Below are 23,453 nucleotides of genomic sequence, written 5' to 3'. Positions count from 1 at the left end.
GATGGCCTCCAGGCTGATGTTAGGGTAGTGAAAATGGAACACTTTCTTGTGAGGAAATCTCCCAAGACTTGAGATCTGAACACCTTTTACCACTATCCTCAGAAAACCCATTTCTGGCTTGGTTCGAGGTTCTATTCTTGACTCACTGGATAGCCTCTGGTCTGTACTTCCATAGTTCGTTGCCTCAGTTTCCCCATTTAAGAACAGGTCTGACCAGACCTGTTTCTTACTCTAAGATGTTGAAATATATAATTGGACTTTTACTTTTTCTTCTTTCCCAAATTTATGTCTTCCTACAAGCTGTTCTCATTGCCAACTGATCTCAGTTAAAAGGAAGGTGGTAATAATAATAATAATAGTAATAGTAAACAACAACAAACAGTAACAATAGCTTATATCTATTGTGTGCTTTTTATTTTTATTTTTTTATATATAATTTATTGTCAAATTGGTTTCCATACAACACCCAGTGTTCATCCCAACAGGTGCCCTCCTCAATGCCTATCACCCACTTTCCCCTCTGCCCCACCCCCATCAACCTTCAGTTTGTTCTCAGTATTTAAGAGTCTCTTATGGTTTAGCTCCTTCCCTCTCTATAACGTTTTTCTCCCCCTTCCCCTCCTCCCTGGTCTTCTGTTAAGTTTCTCAAGATCCACATATGAGTGAAAACATATGGTATCTTTCTCTGCCTGACTTATTTCACTTAGTATAACACTCTCCAGTTCCATCCACTATTGTGTGCTTTTTACATATTAAGTCTCTGCTAAGTGATAGCTCTTAATACCCACAACAACACTTTGTGGTCAGTGTTCTCATCATGTTACCGCTATTTAACATGTACAGAAACTGAGGCATAGAGAGGCTAATCTGGAGGCATTGTTCTGAACTGTTATACATCACTACCTTCCTGAACAACATGAAGGCAAAAGGCTTAGGGACCAACAGCCAGCTTCTCTCCTAGGGCTGCCCAAGTTCAGTGGCCAGAGAACCAGAAACACTTGGGGGACCTAGAAAGAAACTTGGTGGTCATAGAGCCTGACAGTCCACAGGGTAGGAAATCAAGGTAAATAGATGGAGTGACTTGCTCAAGTCACCTAACAGTACCTCTTTGTCAACAATGATTTCAGAATACCTTTTCAGACCCTAGCAGAACTCACATGGGGAGAATAGTTAAGATGGTGGAGGAGTAGGGTGACCTTAAACTTGCCTCATCCCTTGAACACAGCTAATAAACATTAAATCATTTTGAACACCCAAGACATTGATCTGAGAACGGAGAGAACAAAACTGCACGTCTTTATGTAGAAAACAACCACCTCGTGGAAGGTAGGAGCTGTGGAGAGTTGATTTTGGGGAGAAAAGAGCCACAGGTGCTACAGAGGGAAGGGAACCCTGATCACAGAGAGAAAAGCAAGAGGTAAAGAGAGAAAGAGTGAAAACATGCACAAGGGATTGCACTAGAAAACTCTTGAGTGGGAAAAGGAGAGGGGTTAAATACCACGAGTTGTTTTTTTTTTTTATAAGCAGCAGAACACAAAGTCTGGGGTTTTAGAGGTCTGTGTCATCGACAGCCTCACATCTGGTGCACTTGGCAGTGCTCTGGTGGGGAAGGAAGGCAGAGACCCGGAAGCAGGCATCATGGTCTTAGGATACCCTGGGTTGCTCGGGGAGAAACTTTTCCCCTTCTTGAGTGCATTTGGGAGAGGGGGCACTGCCTCTCAGGAGACAAAAGATCCTGTGGGCACTACTGGCCCACCCAGTTTACCAGTAGAGGAATGGGGATATGGCCTGAACAATGAGTGTTGGTATCAGCTTTCTGCTGTGCTTTACCATAAACTCCAAGCTGCTGTGTGGTCACATGGCCATTTTCTGGGACAAGACTGGCACTGGCCACAGCGCAACAAGACCCTTCCCTAGAGGATCAGTGTGGGTGTGTGTTTCGGGGGTCTCTGAAGTTTGGAGTTTTGAAACCCACAGCTATGCCTGCTATAAAACATAGGAGTGCTGTGCTGGCTGGCAGGTGGGCAGCTTGGACACAGACGGGGTGATGGCAGGGATCTGACAGAAGATGGGGACACAGGAGAAGTGATTGCTCTTCTGTGAGGGCTTCCTGAGGAGTGGCAAGCGTAAGCTCACTGTTCCAAAGATGAAAAAGCAGGTGATGCCATCACACGCCCCCATCCTCCCATCTACACTGACCGACTTCAGTGAGCAAAACAGTGCCACCAAGTGGAAGCGGGAGTAGCTTACACCAAACTCCACCCCCTGTACTTTGCAGGTGCATCTCCAATAGGGCAAGTCAACCTGAAAATCAGACAGTAGGCCCTATCCCCTGAAGACCAAGACGAACCCCTGCAACACACCAACTCTACTGATCATAGAGTGCTGCAATGCTTAAGGTCTAGGGGAAACAGGATCTAGCTTCCTTTTTTTTATACACAGAAGAATCAAGTTTTTTATTTTTTATTTTATTATTTTTAAATTTTTTTATTTTTAATCTTTTTAATGTTTTGGATAAAGCTTTTCTTAACAAGCAGACCAAAACACACTTAGGATCTAGCTTCCTTTTTTCCCCCTCCAAAATGCAAGATGGAGGAATTCACCCCAAAAGAAAGAACAGGAAGAAGTCTCAGCCAGGGATTTTATCAATACAGATATAAGTAAGATGTTTGAACTAAAATTTAAAACAACAATTATAAGGATACTAACTGGGCTTGAAAAAAACATAAAAGACACTAGAGAATCCCTTATTGCAGAGATGGAAGAAATAAAACCTAGTCAGGCAAAAATTTAAAATGCGATCACTGAGATGCAAACCCAAATGGATGCCATGACAATGCGGATGGACGAAGCATAGAAACGAATCAGTGATATAAAAGATCAAATTATGGAAAATAATGAAGCTGAAAAGAAGAGGGAAAGAAAGGTATTGGATTATGAAGGTAGACTCAGAGAACTCAGTAACTCCTTAAAGTGTAATAACATTCGTATCGTATGAGTCCCAGAAGATGAAGAGAGAGAAAGGGGAAGGTTTATTTCAGCAAATTATAGCTGAAAAATTCCCTAATCTGGGAAAGAAAACAGACATTGAAATCCAAGAGGCACAGAGAACTCCCATTAAATCAACAAAAGCTGGCCATCATGAGACGTAGATCATTGTCAAATTCACAAAGTACACAGTCAAGGAAAGAATCCTAAAAGCAGCAAGGGGAAAAAAGTCCTAAGACAGATCAGGTTTACAGCAGATCTGTCCATAGAAACTTGGCAGGACAGAAGGGAGAGGCATGATATTCAACATGCTGAATGGAAAAAAATATGCAGCCAAGAATACTTTGTCCTACTGTCATTCAGAATAGAAGAAGAGATAAAGAGTTTCCCAGGCAAGCAAAAGCTAAAGGAGTTTATGACCACTAAACCAGCCCTGCAAGAAATATTAAAGAGCGGGGCCGGGGTGGCTCAGTCAATTCAGCATCCAACTCTTGATTTTGGCACAGATCATGATCTCACAGTTTGTGAGTTTGAGCCCCAGATCAGGCTCTGCACTGACAGCACCAGAGCCTGCTTGGGATTCTCTCTCATCTCTCTCTCTGCCCGTCCCCTGCTCACACTTGCTGTCTCTCTCTCTGTCTCTCAATAAATAAATAAACCTTTAAAAAAAGAAATATTAAAGGGGGGGAAAGACCAAAAGAAACAGACCAGAAAGGAATAGAAAACATCACCAGAAACAGCAACTTTACAGGTAGCACAATGGCACTAAATTCATACCTATCAGTAATCATTCTGAATGTAAATGGACTAAATGCTCCAATCAAAAGACATAGGGTATCAGAATGGGTTAAAAAAATAAGATCCATCTATGCTGCCTACGAGAGACTCATTTCAGACCTAAAGACACCTGCAGATGGAAAGTGAGGGGATGGAAACCCATCTATCATGCTAATGGATATCAAAAGAAAGCTGGAATAGCCATACTTATCACAAAAAAAAACAGATTTTAAACCAAAGATTGCAAGAAGAGATGAGGAAGGGCATTACATCATAATTAAGGGGTCTATCTATCAAGCAGATATAACAGTTATAAATATTTATGCCCCCAACTTGAGAGAACTCAAATATATAAATCAATTAATAACAAAGAAACTCATTGATAATAATACAATAATAGTAGGAGACTTTAACACCCCACTTACAACAATGATAAGATCATCTAAGCAGAAAATCAACAAGGAAACAGTGGCTTTGAATGACACACTGAACTGGATGGACTTAGATATAGTCAGAACATTTCAACTTAAAGTAGCAGAATACACATTCTTTTCTTTTCTTTTTTTTTTTTCGTATGAAGTTTATTGTCAAATTAGTTTCCATACAACATCCAGTGCTCATCCCAACAGGTGCCCTCCTCAATGCCCATCACCCACCCTCCCCCCCTCCCACCCCCCATCAACCCTCAGTTTGTTCTCAGTTTTTAAGAGTCTCTTATGTTTTGGCTCCCTCCCTCACTAACCCCCCCTTTTTTTTCTTTCCTTCCCCTCCCCTATGGTCTTCTGTTAATTTTCTCAGGATCCACATAATAGTGAAAACATATGGTATCTGTCTTTCTCTGCCTGACTTATTTCACTTAGCATAACACTTTCTAGTTCCATCCACGTTGCTACAAAAGGACATATTTCATTCTTTCTCATTGCCACGTACTATTCCATTGAGTATATAAACCACAATTTCTTTATCCATTCATCAGTTGATGGACATTTAGGCTCTTTCCATAATTTGGCTATTGTTGAAAGTGCTGCTATAAACATTGGCATACAAGTACCCCTATGCATCAGCACTCCTGTATCCCTTGGGTAAATTCCTAGCAGTGATATTGCTGGGTCTTAGGGTAGATCTAGTTTGTTGTGTTTTTAAAAAATTTTTTTTTTTACATTTATTCATTTTTTAAGAGACAGAGACAGTACACAAGCAGGGGAGGGGCAGAGAGAGAGGGAGACACAGAATCTGAAGCAGGCTCCAGACTCTGAGCCATCAGCACAGAGTCCAAGGCGGGGCTCAAACTCACAAACTGGGGGATCATGACCTGAGCTGAAGTCGGACGCCCAACCGACTGAGCCACCCAGGCGCCTCCTATTTTTAATTTTTTGAGGAACCTCCACACTGTTTTCCAGAGCCGCTGCACCAGTTTGCATTCCCACCATCAGTGCAAGAGGGTTCCCGTTTCTCCACATCCTCGCCAACATCTATAGTCTCCTGATTTGTTCATTTTAGCCACTCTGACTGGCATGAGATGATATCTGAGTGTGGTTTTGATTTGTATTTCCTCGATAAGGAGCGACGCTGAGCATCTTTTCATGCGCCTGTTGGCCATCTGGATGTCTTCTTTAGAGAAGTGTCTATTCATGTCTTCTACCCATTTCTTCACTGGATTATTTGTTTTTTGGGTGTGGAGTTTGGTGAGTTCTTTATAGATTTTGGATACAAGCCCTTTATCTGATATGTCATTTGCAAATTATCTTTTCCCATTCCATTGGTTGCCTTTTAGTTTTGTTGATTGTTTCCTTTGCAGTGCAGAAGCTTTTTATCTTCATAAGGTCCTAATAGTTCATTTTTGCTTTTAATTCCCTTGCCTCTGGAGATGTGTCAAGTAAGAAATTGTTGCAGCTGAGGTCAAAGAGGTTTTTTCCTGCTTTCTCCTCTAGGGTTTGGATGGTATCCTGTCTCACATTCAGGTCCTTTATCCATTTTGAGTTTATTTTTGTGTATGGTGGAAGAAAGTGGTCTAGTTTCATTCTTCTGCATGTTGCTGTCCAGTTCTCGCAGCACCATTTGTTTAAGAGACTGTTTTTATTCCATTGGATATTCTTTCCTGCTTTGTCAAAGATTAGTTGGCCATACATTTGTGGGTCCAATTCTGGGGTCTGTATTCTAGTCCATTGGTCTGTGTCTGTTTTTGTGCCCATACCATACTGTCTTGATGATTACAGCTTTGTAGTAGAGGCTAAAGTCTGGGATAGTGATGCCTCCTGCTTTGGTTTTCTTCAATATTGCTTTGGCTATTCGGGGTCTTTTGTGGTTCCATACAAATTTTAGGATTGTTCTAGCTTTGAGAAGAATGCTGGTGCAATTTTGACTGATATTTCACTGAATGTGTAGATAGCTTTGGGTAGTATTGATATTTAACAGTATTTATTCTTCCAATCCATGAGCATGGAATGTTTTTCCATTTCTTTGTATCTTCTTCAATTTCCTTCATAAGCTTTCTATAGTTTTCAGCATACAGATCTTTTACATCTTTGGTTAGGTTTATTCCTAGGTATTTTATGATTCTTGGTGCCATTGTGAATGGGATCAATTTCTTTATTTGTCTTTCTGTTGCTTCATTATTAGTGTATAAGAATGGAACTGATTTCTGTACATTGATTTTGTACCCTGTGACTTTGCTGAATTCATGTATCAGTTCTAGCAGACTTTTGGTGGAATCTATCAGGTTTTCCATGTATAATATCACGTCATCTGCAAAAAGCGAAAGCTTGACTTCATCTTTGCCAATTTTGATGCCTTTGGTTTCCTTTTGTTGTCTGATTGCTGATGCTAGAACTTCCAACACTATGTTATTTTTTTTAATGTTTATGTTTGAGACAGAGAGAGACAGAGCATGAACGGGGGAGGGGCAGAGAGAGAGGGAGACACAGAATCAGAAGCAGGCTCCAGGCTCTGAGCCATCAGCCCAGAGCCCGACGCGGGGCTCGAACTCACGGACTGCGAGATCATGACCTGAGCTGAGGTCAGACGTTTAACCGACTGAGCCACCCAGGCGCCCCTCAACACTATGTTAAACAACAGCGGTGAGAGTGGGCATCCCTGTCGTGTTCTGATCTCAGGGGAAAAGCTCTCAGTTTTTCCCCATTGAGGATGATATTAGCTGTGGGCTTTTCATAAATGGCTTTGATGATGTTTAAGTATGTTCCTTCTATCCTGAGTTTCTCGAGGGTTTTTATTAAGAAAGGGTGCTGAATTTTGTCAAATGCCTTTTCTGCATCGATTGACAGCATCATATGGTTCTTATCTTTTCTTTTATTAATGTGATGCATCGCATTGATTGATCTGCGAGTGTTGAACCATCCCTGAAGCCCGAGAATGAATCCCACTTGATCATGGTGAATAATTCTTTTTATATGCTGTTGAGTTGAATTCAATTTGCTAGTATCTTATTGAGAATTTTTGCATCCGTATTCATCAGGGATATTGGCCTGTAGTTCTCTTTTTTTGCTGGGTCTCTGTCTGGTTTAGGAGTAAAGTAATGCGGGCTTCATAGAATGAGTCTGGAAGTTTTCCTTACCTTTGCATTTTTTGGAACAGCTTGAGAAATATAGGTATTATCTCTGCTTTAAATGTCTGGTAGAATTCCCCTGGGAAGCCATCTGGTTCTGGACTCTTATTTGTTGGGAGATTTTTGATAACTGATTCAATTTTTTCACTGGTTATGGTCTGTTCAAGGTTTCTATTTCTTCCTGTTTGAGTTTTGGAAGTGTGTGGGTGCTTAGGAGTTTTTCCATTTCTTCCAGGTTGTCCAGTTTTTTGGCATATAATTTTTCATAGTATTCCCTGATAATTGCTTGTATTTCTGAGGGATTGATTATATTCCATTTTCATTCATGATTTTATCTATTTGGGTCATCTCCCTTTTCTTTTTGAGAAGCATGGCTAGAGGTTTATCAATTTTGTTTATTTTTTCAAAAACCAACTCTTGGTTTCATTGAGCTGCTCTACCATTTTTTTAGGCTCTAAATTGTTTATTTCTGCTCTGATCTTTATTATTTCTCTTCTTCTGGGTTTGGGGTGTCTTTGTGGTTCTTTTTCTATTTCCTTTAGGTGTGCTGTTAGATTTTGTATTTGGGATTTTTCTTGTTTCTTGAGATAGGCCTGGATTGCAATGTATTTTCCTCTCAGCACTGCCTTCGCCACATCTCAAAGTGTTTGGATTGTTGTATTTTCATTTTCATTTGTTTCCATATATTTTTAAATTTCTTCTCTAATTGCCTGGTTGACCCATTCATTCCTAGTAGGGTGTTCTTTAACCTCCATGCTTTCGGAGGTTTTCCAGTCTTTTTCCTGTGGTTGATGTCAAGTTACACAGCATTGTGGTCTGAAAGTGTGCATGGTATGATCTCAATTCTTTTATAGTTATGAAGGTCTGTTTTGTGACCCACTATGTGATCTATCTTGGAGAATGTTCCATAAGCACTCGAGAAGAAAGTGTATTCTGTTGCTTTGGGATGAAGAGTTCTAAATATATCTGTCAAGTCCATCTGATCCAATGTATGATTCAGGGCCCTTGTTTATTTATTGATCCTGTGTCTAGATGATTTATCCATTACTGTAAGTGGGGGCTCCTGTATTTAGCACGTAGACATTTATAATTGTTAGCTCTTCCTGGTGGATAGACCCTTAATTATTATATAATGCCCTTCTTCATCTCCTGTTACAGCCTTTAATTTAAAGTCTAGTTTGTCTGATATAAGTATGGCTACTCCAGCTTTCTTTTGACTTCCAGTAGCATGATGGATAGTTCTCCATCCCCTCACTTTCAGTCTGAAGGTGTCCTCAGGTCTAAAATGAGTATTTTGTAGACAGCAAATAGATGGGTCTTGTTTTTTTTATCCATTCTGATACCCTATGTCTTTTGGCTGGAGCATTTAGTCCATTTACATTCAGTGTTATTATTGAAAGATATGGGTTTAGAGTCATTGTGATGCCTGTAGGTTTCATGCTTGTAGTGATGTCTCTGGTACTTTGTGGTCCTTGCAACATTTCACTCACAGAGTCCCCCTTAGGATCTCCTATAGGGTTGGTTTAGTGGTGATTAATTCCTTCAGTTTTTGTTTGTTTGGGAAGGCCTTTATCTCTCCTTCTATTCTGAATGACAGACTCGCTGGATAAAGGATTCTCGGCTGCATATTTTTTCTGTTCATCCCATTGAAGATTTCCTGCCATTCTTTTCTGGCCTGCCAAGTTTCAGTAGATAGGTCTGCCATTAGTCTTATGGATCTCCCTTTATAAGTTAGAGCCTGTTCATCTCTAGCTGCTTTCAGAATTTTCTCTTTATCCTTGTATTTTGCCAGTTTCACTATGATATGTCATGCAGAAGATTGATTCAAGTTACGTCTGAAGGGAGTTCTCTGTGCCTCTTGGATTTCAATGCCTTTTTCCTTCCCCAGATCAGGGAGGTTCTCAGCTATGATTTGTTCAAGTACATCTTCAGCCCCTTTCTCTCTCTCTTCCTCTTCTGGAATTCCTATGATACGGATATTGTTCCATTTGATTGCATCACTTAGTTCTCTAATTCTCCCCTCATACTCCTGAATTTTTTTATCTCTCTTTTTCTTAGCTTCTTCTTTTTCCATAATTTTATCTTCTAATTCACCTATTCTGTCCTCTGCCTCTTCAATCCGAGCTGTGGTCGCCTCCATTTTATTTTGCGCCTCATTTATAGCATTTTTTAACTCCTCATGACTGTTTCTTTGTCCCTTGATCTCTGTAGCAATAGATTCTCTGCTGTCCTCTATACTTTTTTCAAACCCAGCAATTAATTTTATGACTATTATTTTAAATTCATGTTCTGTTATATTGCTTAAATCGTTTTTGATCAATTCGTTAGCTGTCGCTACTCCTGGAGTTTCTTTTGAGGAGAATTCTTCTGTTTGGTCATTTTGGACAGTCCCTGGAGTGGTGAGGAACTGCAGGGCACTTCCCCTGTGCTGTCTGGAGTAACTTGTGTTGGTGGGCGGGCCGCAGTCAGACCTGATGTCTGTCCCCAGCCCACCGCTGGGGCCACAGACTGCTGTGTACCTTACCTTCCCCTCTCCCAGGGGCAGGACTCACTGTGGAGTGGCGTGGCCTCTGTCTGGGCTGCTTGCACACTGCCAGGCTTGTGGTGCTGCTCTGATGGGATCTGTCATATTAGCCGGGGTGGATCCGCAAGGTGCACAAGGGTGGGAGGGGCAGGCTTAGCTCACTTTGCCTTCGGTGGTCCCCTGAGGAAGGGGCCCTGCAGCACCAGGAGGGAGGCAGACCCATCAGAGGGATGGATCCACAGAAGCACAACGTTGGGTGTTTGCACGGCACAAGCAAGTTCCGTGCCGGGAACTGGTTCCCTTTGGGATTTCTTCTGGGGGATGGGCGAGGGAGTTGGTGCTGGCCAGTGCCTTTGTTCCCCACTGAGCTGAGCTCTGTCTTCCAGGGCTCAACACCTCTCCTTCCCGGTGTCCTCTTGCCCTCCTGCTCTCTGAGAGCAGAGCTGTTCACTTTTAACATTCCAGATGTTAAGTCCGGCTGGCTGTCAGAACTAACAGAGTCCGGCCCCTCCGCTTTTGCAAGCCAGACTCGGGGGCTCTGCCTTGCTGGGTGGGCTGCCCCTCCACTGCCCTGGCTCCCTCCCGCCAGTCTGTGTAGCACGCATCACCTCTTTGCCCTTCCTACCCTCTTCTGTGGGCCTCTTGTCTACCCTTGGCTCCGGAGAATCTGTTCTGTTAGTCTTCTGGTGGTTTTCTGGGCTATTTAGGCAGATGTGGGTGGACTCTAAGTGATCAGCAGGATGATGTGAGCTCAGCGTCCTCCTACACCGCCATCTGCCGCCCTTCTTCCCACATTCTTTTCAAGTGCACATGGAATATTCTCCAGAATAGATCATGTATGTCACAAATCAGCCCTCAACAAGTACAAAAAGATTGAAATCATACCATTCATAATTTCAGACCAGAATACTAGGAAACTTGAAGTCAGCCACAAGAAAAAATTTGGAAAGACCACAAATACATGGAGGTTAAAGGATATCCTACTAAAGAATGAATGGTTTAAGAAGGAAATTAAAGAATAAATTAAGAAGCATATGGAAGCAAATGGAAATGAAAACATAATGGTCCAAAACCTGTGGGATGCAGCAAAGTCAGTTCTAAGAAGAAGGAAGTACAGAAAAGTCTCAAATACACAACCTACCCTTGCACCTAAAGAAGCTAGACAAGGAACAGCAAATAAAGCCTAACGCTATCAGAAGATGGGAAATAATAATGATTAGAGCAGATGTAAATGATATAGAAACAAACAAAAAACAGTAGAACAGATCAACAAAACTAATAGGGAGTTTTTTGAAAGAATTAATAAAACTGATAAATCCTTAGCCAGACTTACCAAAAAGAAAAGAGAAAGGACCCAATAAATAAAATCACAAATGAAAGAAGAGAGATCACAACCAACACCACAGAAATACAAACAGTTATAAGAGAATATTATGAAAAATTGTATGCCAACAAACTGGGAAATTGGGAAGAAATGGACAAATTCCTAGAAACTTACAAACTACAAAAACTGAAACAGAAAGAAATAGAAAATTTGAACAGACCCATAACCAGCAAGGAAATTGAATCACTAATCAAAAATCTCTGACCAAACCAAAGTCCATGGCCAGGTGGTTTCCCAGGGGAATTCCACCAGACATATAAAGAAGAGTTAATATCTATTCTTCTCAAATTGCTCCAACAAATAGAAATAGAAGGAAAACCTCCAGACTCATTCTGCAAGGCCAGCATTACCTTAATTCCCAAACCAGACAAAGATCCCACTAAAAAGGAGAATTATAGGCCAATATCCCTGAATAGCATGGATGCAAAAATTGTCAACAAGATACTAGCAAATCAAATCCAAGAATACATTAAAAGAATTATTCACCACAATCAAGTGGGATTTATTCCTGGCCTCAGGGCTGGCTTAATATTTGCAAATCAATCAATGTGATAGACCACGTTAATAAAAGAAAGAATAAGAACTATATGATCTTCTCAATAGATGCAGAAAAAGCATTTGACAAAATACAGGGTCTATTTTTGATAAAAACCCTCAACAAAGTAGGTATAGATGGAACATACGTCAACATCATAAAGGCCACATATGAAAGGCCCACAGCTAATATCATCCTCAACGGGGAAAAACTGAGAACTTTTCCCTTATGGTCAGGACAAGACAAGGGTGTCCACTCTTAGCATTACATTAATAATACTGGAAGTCTTCGCCTCAGCAATCAGACAACAAAAAGAAATAAAAGGCATCCAATTTGGCAAGGAACAAGTCAAACTTTCACTATTTGCAGATGACATGATACTCTATGTAGAAAACCCTGAAGACTCCACTGAAAAATTGCTAGGCTTACTACATGAATTCAGCAAAGTCACAGGATATAAAAGCAACATGCAGAAATTGGTTGCATTCCTATATACCAATAATGAAGCAGCAGAAAGAGAAATCAAGGAATTGATCTCATTTGCAATTGCACCGAAAACCATAAGATACTTAAGAAAAAAACCTAACCAAAGAGGTGAAAGATCTGTACTACGAAAAGTATAAAACATTTATGAAAGAAATTGAAGAGGACATAAAAAATATGGAAAAACATTCCATGCTCATGGATTGGAAGAACAGTGTTAAAATTTCTATACCACCCGAAGTAGTATACACATTTAATGCAATCCCTATCAAAATATCACCAGCATTTTTCACAGAGCTAGAACAAACAATCCTAAAATTTGTATGGAACCACAAAAGATAGCAACAGGCAGAAGAATGAAACGGAACCACTTTCTTACACCATACACAAAAATAAATTCAAAATGGATGAAAGACCTAAATGTGAGACAGAAAACCATCAAACTCTTAGAGAAAAACACAGGCAGCAACCTCTTTGACTTTGGCTGTAGCAACTTCTTACTAGACATATCTTGGGCGGCAAGAGAAACAAAAGCAAAAATGAACTATTGGGACTTTATCAAGATAAAATTTCTGCAGAGTGAAGGAAATAATCAGCCGAACTAAAAGGCAACCTATGAAATAAGAGAAGGTATTTGCAAATGACATATCAGATAAAGGGTTAGTATCCAAAATCTATAAAGAACTTATCAAACTCAACACCCAAAAAAACAAATAACCCAGTTACGAAATGGGCAGAAGACATGAATAGACACTTTTGCAAAGAAGATATCCGGATGGCTAACAGACACAAGAAAAGATGCTCAACATCGCTCATCATCAGGGAAATACAAATCAAAACTACAATGAGATATCACTTCACACCTGTGAGAATGGCTAAAAATAACAACATAAGAAACAACAGGTGTTGGTGAGGATGTGGAGAAAGGGAAACATTCATGCACTGTTGGTGGGGATGCAAACTGGTGCAGCCACTCTGGAAAACAGTATGGAGGTTCCTCAAAAAGTTAAAAATAGAACTATCTTATGACCCATCAATTGTATTACTAGGTATTTACCCCAAGGATACAAAAAGATTAAATTTTTATCAACTATTAATATCAACAATAGCCAAACTATGGACAGAGTCCAAGTGTCCATCGAATGATGAATGGATAAAGAAGATGTGGTATATATATATAATGAAATTTTACTCAGTATTCAAAAAGAATGAAATCTTGCCATTTGCAATGATGTGGGTATAGCTAGAGTGTATTATGTTAAGCGAAATAAGTCACTCAGAGAAAGACAAGTACATTATTTCATTCATATGTGGAATTTAAGACACAAAACAGATGAACATAGGGGAAGGGAAGGATAAATAAGATAAAAGCAGAGAGAGAGAAACAAACCATAAGAGACTCTTAAAGATAGAGGACAAACTGAGGGTCGATGGAGGGAGGTGAGTGGGAGGTGGGCTAGATGGGTGATGGGTATTAAGGAGGGCACTTGTTAGGGTGAGCACTGGGTGTTGTATGTAAGTGATGAATCACTGAATTCTACTCCTCAAACCAATATTGCACTGTATGTTACCTAGTTAGAATTTAAATGAAATTAAAAGAACTTACATGTTAACTGTGAATTAACAAAATGTTCTGCTCCTGTAACATTGGTTTTCAGTGATAAATAGAAAAGTTGCAAGCTCGTCCTTCTGATATGGATACTTTCCAATTCAAGAACCGAATCAGATTCTTCACATCAGTATATTCATCCAACTCTTAAGCAAAATGTTTGTGAGTATGCATGTGGGCTTGTCACTGTTGTCCCACAGGGGATGCTGTCGATGTCACCTGGTACAGGAATTTTATCATGAGCTCCTGTTTCCTCTTTAAGTATCACATTGTTTCTCCAAACTTTGGGGCTGGTTTTGGAAAAATTTTGGAAATATACGATTTACTCCTGTCGTGAGGAGCACAAATTTGAGCCAGGCTTCTGTAGGTTTTGTCTCTTCCCCAATGACTCAAATGACCAATTTATTTAAAAATAAGCCCACCGGGTTTTGTTTAAACATGAAACAAGATCATCTAATGGCTTTGTATTTGAGAAGTTCCATAACAGACAGGACACTGGGCACCAGAGATGAGTGGATTTCCCCATCATTAAATCAACTTTTCTGAAAGTAATGGTGGTATTTCAACATAGGTAACTTCCTTGTTCAGCTGCTGTGGAAAATTGTCACATTCAGAGAGTCACTTATCCCAGTACAGAATCACAATTTGTATGTATACTAGCATCGTTTTCACTCTTTATATTTACGATTTTATTCTGAAATGCATTGTTGCTGTTCTTATTTTAATCCTGACTTTTGATACCGCAGGCAATCATATTTGAGGACGTGATCCAATTTCCGAATTGGAAGCATAATATAATACCGTAGTTAGAGTAAAAATGCGAATTTAGCAAACAGGAACAATAATCTGTGAACGATGTAAAGTGTGTAAAACTTTGCTTTGCGAGCATAATTCATTCCGGAAACACGCTTGTAATCCAAAGCACTTGTATATCAAGGTGAATTTCAAGAATCATCGGCTCAGTTGTGATCATGTGACGTTTGGGGTCAGGTATTACTCGTATTGCAAGATATTGCTCATTTATCAAGTTAAAATTTATCAGACATGTTTGCTTGTCTTACGGAACACTCGCAGAGCAAATTACTCGCAGTCCAAGGTTGTACGGTACTTTAGCGGAGACAAGCCACCTTTTGTGGTGGCTCTAGTCATACCAATATGGGGTCCTTAACTTATCGAAGGCTGTTCAAGTCCCCATTGCACCCCTGCACTCTTTCTGTTTCCTCTCTTTATGCCTTACCCTTCACATTCCAGTTTTCCATTTCATACCCGACGCTTTCTACTTCACAAGTATAATAATTAAAAAAAAAATTTTTTTACATTTATTTATTTTTGATAGAGACAGAGCACAAGTGGGGGAGGGGCAGAGAGAGAAGGAGACACAGAATCCGAAGCAGGCTCCAGGCTCCGAGCTGTCAGCCCAGAGCCGACGCAGGGTTCGAACTCACAGACCGCCAGATCATGACCTGAGCTGAAGCCGGACGCTCAACGGGCTGAGACACCCAGGTGCCCCACAAGTAGAATAATTTTTATGACCATATTGCTTTTACCTACTCTCCTTACCCTCCATTTTATTGTTGCCGTGACTTTTGGTTCTATATATTATAAATCTCTCCTTACAATGTTATTAATTGTCAGTTTTAAATAGTTTTTAAGGAACGTTCAAGACGAGGAAAAAAACCACAGTATTTTATATTTACCCACCGTTTCTGGCATTCTTCTTTTCTTTCTGTAGAATCGAGTTTTTATCTGGTAGTATTTCCCCCAATCTGAGCAACAAGCTTTAGCATTCATCAGACAGTCACATTGAAAGGGTAAACTGTGGTATGGGAAATTCCCTCAGCTAGCTTTCATCTAAAAATGTCTTTATTTTATCCTCATTTGTGAAGGTGATTTTCACCGTGTGTGCTTCAGAGGTTGGGAAGAATGTTTCTGGACCGGAATTTATGAGCAGCTTTTCTTCTGAGGCTGTATTAGCTCCCCGGTGTACTTCCAATAAAAAGCACATTACAAAAAGTCCCAACAATGAGAACCGATGAGTTTGTGAGAGCACTTGTAAAGACTGCTTTTGACACGGAGAAATGCTAAGTAATCTTTTAGATAGAATGCTAACAGCTCTGCCTGGACAGATGTCTGCTTTAAAACCAAGGGGCCTTTGTTGTAAAATGCTTTGGGCAAAGGAAGGCTTTGATGAAGGTGTGTTCCTTCTACAAATGACATGAAAGATGGCATGCCAGATGTGGTCTCACACCACATCACACGTAAAACAAGTCTGTAGGAAGAAGTATCAATACATGAAACCCCTATTCTCTGTCTATACACCTCTTTCATTAGGGCTCATTAGAGCCCGGGCTGTTCAGTCCTAAGCATCTACCAGCCGCAGCGGAAGGTGGTGCTGGGCGCAGGCACACAGCTCTTCTGTGGTACGTACTAGCAGCTGGGGACACAAGGCCCAGGCCTGGGGCTGCTTGCACAAGAACTATGGTGCAGAAGTCAGTGGCATCGACGAGAGCGGCAGCTAGACAGGACTTAAGCGTCCAAGGAATTAGGCAAGTGAGGGAAGGTGGGCAGGACTGACATTGCTATGGGAAATCTTTCCGGGAGAGCTGGATTTTGAGACCCATCTCCAAGGGGTAGACGCTGTAGGCCGGAGGAGTGAGGAGATTTAAGGAAGGAGTGCTCGAAAAGGAACAAAAGCATAACAACCCTGATATGAACTTGGAGAAACATTTATTTGGCTCAAGCACAGACGGCACAGCAGGAAATGGGTACAAGATTGCAGAGGTACAGGCTGTCGGGAGGCGTGGGCTGCATGGGACTGACCTGTGGCTGGGAGCCGTGGCTACAAACCAAGAGGTTACAATCTGATGTGACAGGTAACCGGGAGGCACTCAGTGGAAAACTGCCATGTGAAAAACAGAGTTTGAGAAGGGGCTTTCCAGCGCAGAGAGATGATGGAGCAAAACTCGGAACCACGGGGGCGTTGGAGACTGACTAGGACACTGGAATCATCTTAGAGCTGTGCCATCCAGTAGAAACAGAATGCAGGCCACATACGGAATTGTAAATTTCCGACAGTCACGTCGAAAGAGTGGAAAAGAAAAAGTCAAGTTAGTGCAAATAATATGCTTTATCCTGATGGATTGAAAATGTGACGCTTCAACATGTAACCAATATACAGATTATCAATAAACTACGGGACAGCTTTTGCATCCCCAGCCTTTGAATTCCAGCGTGCATTTAGGTTTATGGCACATCTCAATTTAGATCTTAAATTTTCATGGGAAGTGTTTGATCCGTATTTAGATTTTATAAAAGTTACAGCTGAAAAGTTGATGGGCATACTCAAGTTGTTCCAAACACATTTAAGCATTTCCCAGTAACTGAATTGAGTATCAGTTATGAAATTAAAATGAGTTAAAAGTAAATAAAAGTAAAAAAAAATTCAGTTCTGCACCAGCCATATTTTTTTCAAGATTTATTTTGAGAGAGAAAGAAAGCATGAGTGGGGGAGGGGCAGAGACAGAGAGAGAGAGAGGGAGGGAGGGAGAATCCCAAGCAGGCTCTGCACTGCCAGCATGGAGACTGAGACCGGCTCGAACCCATGAACCATGAGACTATGACCTGAGCAGAAATCAAGAGTCAGACGCTTAACTGACTGAGCCACCCAGGCACCCCTGTACCAGCCTTATTTTAAGTGCTCAATAGCCTTATGTGGCTTGTGGCTACCCTACTGGACAGCCGAGGTGGACAGATCAGAGGCCTGATCACTGAGAGAGGACACAGAAGCACATTCCTGCCTGCCTCTCAGGGGCTCTGAAATAGAGAACGTTGAACAGAGATTCAGAAAAGTGAGCTCAACAGAACTTGATCTGAGAACGCTCTCCCTTTTCTTCTTTTCTAGTTCTTCTTCCCTTCCTACCCCTGTTTTTTTTCTTCCCTTACATAAGGATTAATCTCTGAAGTAGGCACAGAAAGTTGTCCCACAGTATTATAAAAGTCGAGATTTCTGACCTTGTGCTATGATTTCTGCGGAGAGCCTTGGTCACTGCTCTGTGAGAGGGCAATGGTCAGATCAAGACCCCACAGAAGGTGCCCCTGACTCTCATCTCGGTGAAGACAGGAGTGAGGGGTGGCCTTGACACTACCTGCAAGGCCATTCCCATCACTGGTGGGCCCAATTAAATCACTGTGCCACCTGGAGCTTCCCTAACTGGTTTCCAAACAGGCTTCACGTGTGAGATACATTTTTTACACCTCTTTAAAGATCTTTTTTAAAGTACAGTTTTGGGGGATCCCGGGTGGCTGAGTTGGTTAAGTGTCTGACTTTGGCTCAGGTCACGTTCTCACAGTTTGTGAGTTCGAGCCCCACGCTGGGCTCTGTGCTGACAGCTCAGAGCCTGGAGCCTGCTTCCAGTCCTTTGTCTCCCTCTCTCTCCCTCTCTCCCTCTCTGCCCCTCCCCCACTCACACTCTTTCTCTCTCCAAAATAAACACACACACACTAAAGTACAGTTTTGGATTTACACAGAATTGAATAGGTAGTACATAGAGTTCCACGCATCCACCTCCCTCACCCCGCCACACCCCAGCATAGTTTCCCCTGTTCACATCTTGCGTCAGTATGGCAAGTTTGTTAAAATTAATAAACCAATATTAACACATTTTTCTTCACGGAAGTCCATAGTTCACATTAGGGTCCTCATGGTGTTGGACACACTATGAGCTTTGACAAATACGTAAGGACACGTAGCCACCATTACAATATCGTACAGAATAGTTTCCCTGCCCTAAAAGTTCCCTGTGCTTCACTTATTTAAGAAATCAAAGGGGCGCCTGGGTGGCTCAGTCGGTTGGGCGTCCGACTTCGGCTCAGGTCACGATCTCGCGGTCGGTGAGTTCGAGCCCCGCGTCGGGCTCTGGGCTGACAGCTCAGAGCCTGGAGCCTGTTTCAGATTCTGTGTCTCCCTCTCTCTGACCCTCCCCTGTTCATGCTCTGTCTCTCCCTGTCTCAAAAATAAATAAATGTTAAAAAAAAATTTAAAAAAAAAAGAAATCAAAAAGACAATAATATTTCACTACATATGAAAACTGTGTGAAACTCAAATTGCAATGTTCATGAGCAAAGTCTTATTGGGAAGCAGGCACACCCATTTGCTTACATATGATCTATGGCTGCATTGGCTCTACAGCAGAGTGGAGTAGTTATGGGGGGGGTGCGTGGCCTGCAAAGCTGAAAATATTTACTATCTGGCCCTTTACAAAAAAAGTCTGCTGACCACTAATCTAGACAATAAGTTCTGGAAAGTTTGAATCGTCACCTCTCAGCACTTAGCAAGTGGATGTGAACCTAGTAGCTTTCTGCTCTAACCTGACTTTTTTAAGACAAAAATGTCCCGTCTGGAATGTTAGCAATTCTTACCACAATTTTCTCCCTAGAATCCCTTCTGCCATTTTGTTATGGGTCTTTATCACTTACGTCTAGATTTTTTTTTTTTAAAAGGTGAGTCTCTGACAAGAGGTGTGCAGTTGATATGTTCATAAGTCATAAAATTGTGGATCAAAGAATTTATTCATTTGCTCCTGTGGTGTCCTCCCTCCTCCCAACAAACATTCACTTAGTATTTGCTTTCTGTTGTGTGCAGTCCTGCTTCGTCAAGGTTAAAAAAAGGAGCCCCAGTCCTTAGGGAGGTCAGAAATGACTCCGGATAACAGATAAAATAACTCCAACACAGTGTGGTAAGTGCTGTAATAAGCTTCAGACACCAATAACAGAATCATAGGCCCAAGAATCAAAGAACCACCAATCATTTATTTAACAAATGTTTACCAGGTACCTGTTAAATACCAAGTACTGTGCTAGGTGTTGGGAATATTATGGGGGCAAGACATCTTAAAGAGCTCTTAGTCTACCTTATATTTATCATAAATATAGGAGGGATTTTTGAGGCCATGTGATGCAACCCTCTTATCTGATGAAAGAACCCTCGCCATAGCTATCTTGGCAAGTGTCACGGACATTAATGTGGTCTATTCCAGTGATAGGAAACTCATGGACTAATTTACGGTCATTATGCTTTATTTGAGTGAAACTGTGCCTCGGTAGAAATTGTATGTTTCAGGGCTCAAAAGCACCTGCTGAAAAAATCTGTTCTTTTTAAAATATTATTTTATTTTTTCATCATGATAAGTGTACCCTTTAATCCCTTCACCTATTTCGCCCATCCCCCACTCCCCTCCCCTCTGGTAACCACCAGCTTGTTCTCTATAGTTAAGAGTATTTCAGAGCACCTGGGTGGCTCAGTCGGTTAAGAGTCTGGCTATTGGTTTTGGCTCAGATCATGATCTCACGGCTCATGAGTTTGAGCTCCAGGGAGGGCTCTGCGCTGACAGTAGGGAGACAGCTTGGAATTCTCTCTCTCTCTCTCTCTCTCTCTCTCTGCCCCTTCCCCACTTGTGCACGCCCGCCCCCCCCCCCCATCTCTCAAAATAAACATTAAAAAAAAGACTGGGTGGCTCAGTTGGTTAAGCTTCCGACTTCGGCTCAGGTCATGATCTCACGGTTTGTGGGTTCAAGCCCTGCATAGGGCTCTGTGCTGACAGTTCATAGCTCGGAACTTGCTTCAGATTCTGTGTCTTCCTCTCTCTCTGCACCTCTCCCGCTTGTGCTCTGTCTCTGTCTCTCTCTTTCAAAAACAAATAAACATTAAAAATTTTAGAAAAAGACTGTTGCTTGGTATGCATAAGTGTGTCTCTCCTTTTTCTCCTTCGTTTGTTTTGTTTCTTCAAATCCACATATGACTGAAATCATGGTATTTGTCTTTCTCTGACTGACTTATTTCACTTAGCATTGGACTCTCTAGCTCCATCCATGTCGTTGCAAATAGCAAGATTTCATTCTTTTCATAGAGAGTAATATTCCATTGTGTGTGTGTGTGTGTGTGTGTGTGTGTGTATTACATTTTCTTCATCCATTCTTCTGTCGATGGACACTTACACTGCTTCCATATCTTGGCTATTGTAAATAATGCTGTTGTAAACATCGGGGTGCATATGTCCCTTTGGATTAGTGTTTTGTACTCTTTGGGTAAATAGTAGTGCAATTGCTGGGTCAAAAAGTAGTTCTATAAAAATAGAACTTTTTGAGAACACTCCATGCTGTTTTCCAGAGTGGCTGCACCAATTTATGTTCTCACCAACAGTGCAGGAGTGTTCATTTTTCTTCATATACTTGCTAACACCTGTTGTTTCTTTTGTTGATTTTCGCCATTCTGACAAGTGTGAGGTGGCATCTCATTATGGTCTTGATTTGTATTTCCCCGATAATGAGTGATGTCGAGCATCTTTCCGTGTGTCTGTTAGCTGTCTGGTTGTCTTCTTTGGAGAGATGTCTGTTCATGTCTTCTGTCCATTTTTAATTGGATTATTTGGATATGCTCTATCCAACAGATAGAGCATCCGACAGATATGTCTTTCAACAGACGGAATTTAATATAAGGAATTGGTTATGGAAAAGACGAAAGAGCTTAGAAGCCAAACATGAGATGAGACAATCCCATGATTAGTAACAGTAGGATGTTTAGCTCCATCCCTAGGCCGAGCTCGACAACAGAACAAGGTAGCCTTGTCAGAGTGCGATGCTGGAACTGTGTGGCCGGAGTCAGAAGCCAGTCAGAGGGGGGACCACAAGAAGTCACAGAAGCTGGGGCTCAGAGGGGACGACCACTGCCAGAAATGCCACCCAATGTAGACTGGAAAAGACACCATTATCTTGGTTTCTGCTTTCCTCTGCCAGGGAATCCAACTGACCTCACCACCCAGAAGCCAGGAGACAAGGGAGTTTGTGAAATGCAGAGAACGGGTCTGAGCAAATCGGGAACTGGCCAGCTCCCTTAGCATTCCTCCTGCATGTTGCATGCTTACAAATGGTGCCGAGGGAGTGCCCCTGGGCTCAGTGGTGCCACAAAGCTTGTTCCACATTTGCTTGCGTATTTCCTCAAGGTAACTTTGCCCCTCCTTATCCAGTCACCCTCCTGTGCCAAGAGAGACAAGCCTGTGGAATGCCCGCACACTCCAAAGTCTCCAGAGTACAGGCTGGAATGACAACTGGCCACAGAAGGTGTGAAGAAAGCTTTAGCCCAAGTTTTACCCCTAAGTCTATTAGCTCAGCAAGTTATTTAAGCAGCTGATCTACCAGGAGGATAAAAATGAATAAACACTCCCGTCTGCTTGCAGGAAAGCAATGAGATAATCTGTGTAGAGTCTGATACGTGCTCTATGTGCAGGGTATGGTAACTATTATCATTCATTTATTTACACACACACACTTAGTGCCTATCATGTGCCAAAGTCTGTTCTAGGGTAGATGCTGCGAATAACGTGATAACCAAAAGACAAGATTCGTGCCCTCTTGGAGCTTACATTTTAGTGAATGTCAATACCTTTTTCTTTCACTCGAAAAAGAAAATGAATTGAGATTCGCTTTTCTCATCTCGCCTTGTTCACCCATCGTTCAGTTGAAAGACTTATTGACACCTAGCACAAGGTGATGCCTACTCTCTGGGCGTAGGGAGGAGGGCATATGAATACGTTCTGAACCAACCAGTCAGACCACAAAATGGCCCTCACGTCCCAGAAATTGGTGCCTGGAAGTAGCCATGGGCAGACAGGTAGTACCTGAACATTCTTTCATAGACTCCACAGATGAGGCTAAGAATTTGCCCCCCTACACGTTGGTGTGGTGTACCCTTTGCTGCTCAACGATCCCACCAATCAGAACCACCAGCAAGCTTTGGGAGTTGGTTAGAAATGCAGAATTTCAGGCTCCAGCCTGGCTTTACTGAATCAGAACCTACAATTTAACAAGATCCCCGGGTGATTTGTATGCACATTAAAGTTTGGGAAGCACTAGTGTAATTCATGAAGTTAAGACTTTGCTCAGCTGGTATCACAGGCTTCTATGTGGGATTTCTGATCGTGAGGCACAATGTGCCGTTTTCTGGCGTGGAGAAATCTTTCTGAGTTCCCATGGAGTGAGCTCATCCTGCTTTACCTCTCAGACAAGCTAAGAAATTGGACAGCTGGAACATGTTCCTGGTACTTCTAACAACAATGGAAAGAGAAAGAAAGAAAAAGAAAGAGAATGAAAGGAAGAAAGAGAGAAAGAAAGAAAGAAAGAAAGAAAGAGGGAAAGGGAAGAAGAAAGAAAAGAAAGAAAGGGAGAGAGAGAAGCAGGAGGAGGAAGAGGAAGGAGAGGAAGAAGAGGAGGAGGAAGATGGAGGTAGGGAGGGAGAAAGAAGGGCCACGTTTACGTAGGAAGAGAGGGCTCTAAGCCAGAAATGCCCACACTGTCCAGGGGTGAATCTTACTGGGTAGCTGCACAGTTCTGACACCGGCCTTTCCTCTAAAGCTAATGTGGGCCCAGGATCCTATGTATAAGCAACTTAAAACTGCCTCTCTCTTGCTGTCAGATTTGGGCAGTGGGCAATGGGTCAACTCTTAATCTTTGCAACAGTCAAACTCTGATTTTAATTCCTTCTTGCCTTCTCTGACGGCATGGAAATTACTATTTATTCCTAAAACTGAGCTTAAGTGC

This window comes from Prionailurus bengalensis, chromosome D1, assembly GCF_016509475.1.
Source record: "Prionailurus bengalensis isolate Pbe53 chromosome D1, Fcat_Pben_1.1_paternal_pri, whole genome shotgun sequence".
NCBI lineage: Eukaryota > Metazoa > Chordata > Mammalia > Carnivora > Felidae > Prionailurus > Prionailurus bengalensis.
Note: the sequence above shows the minus strand (reverse complement) of the source record.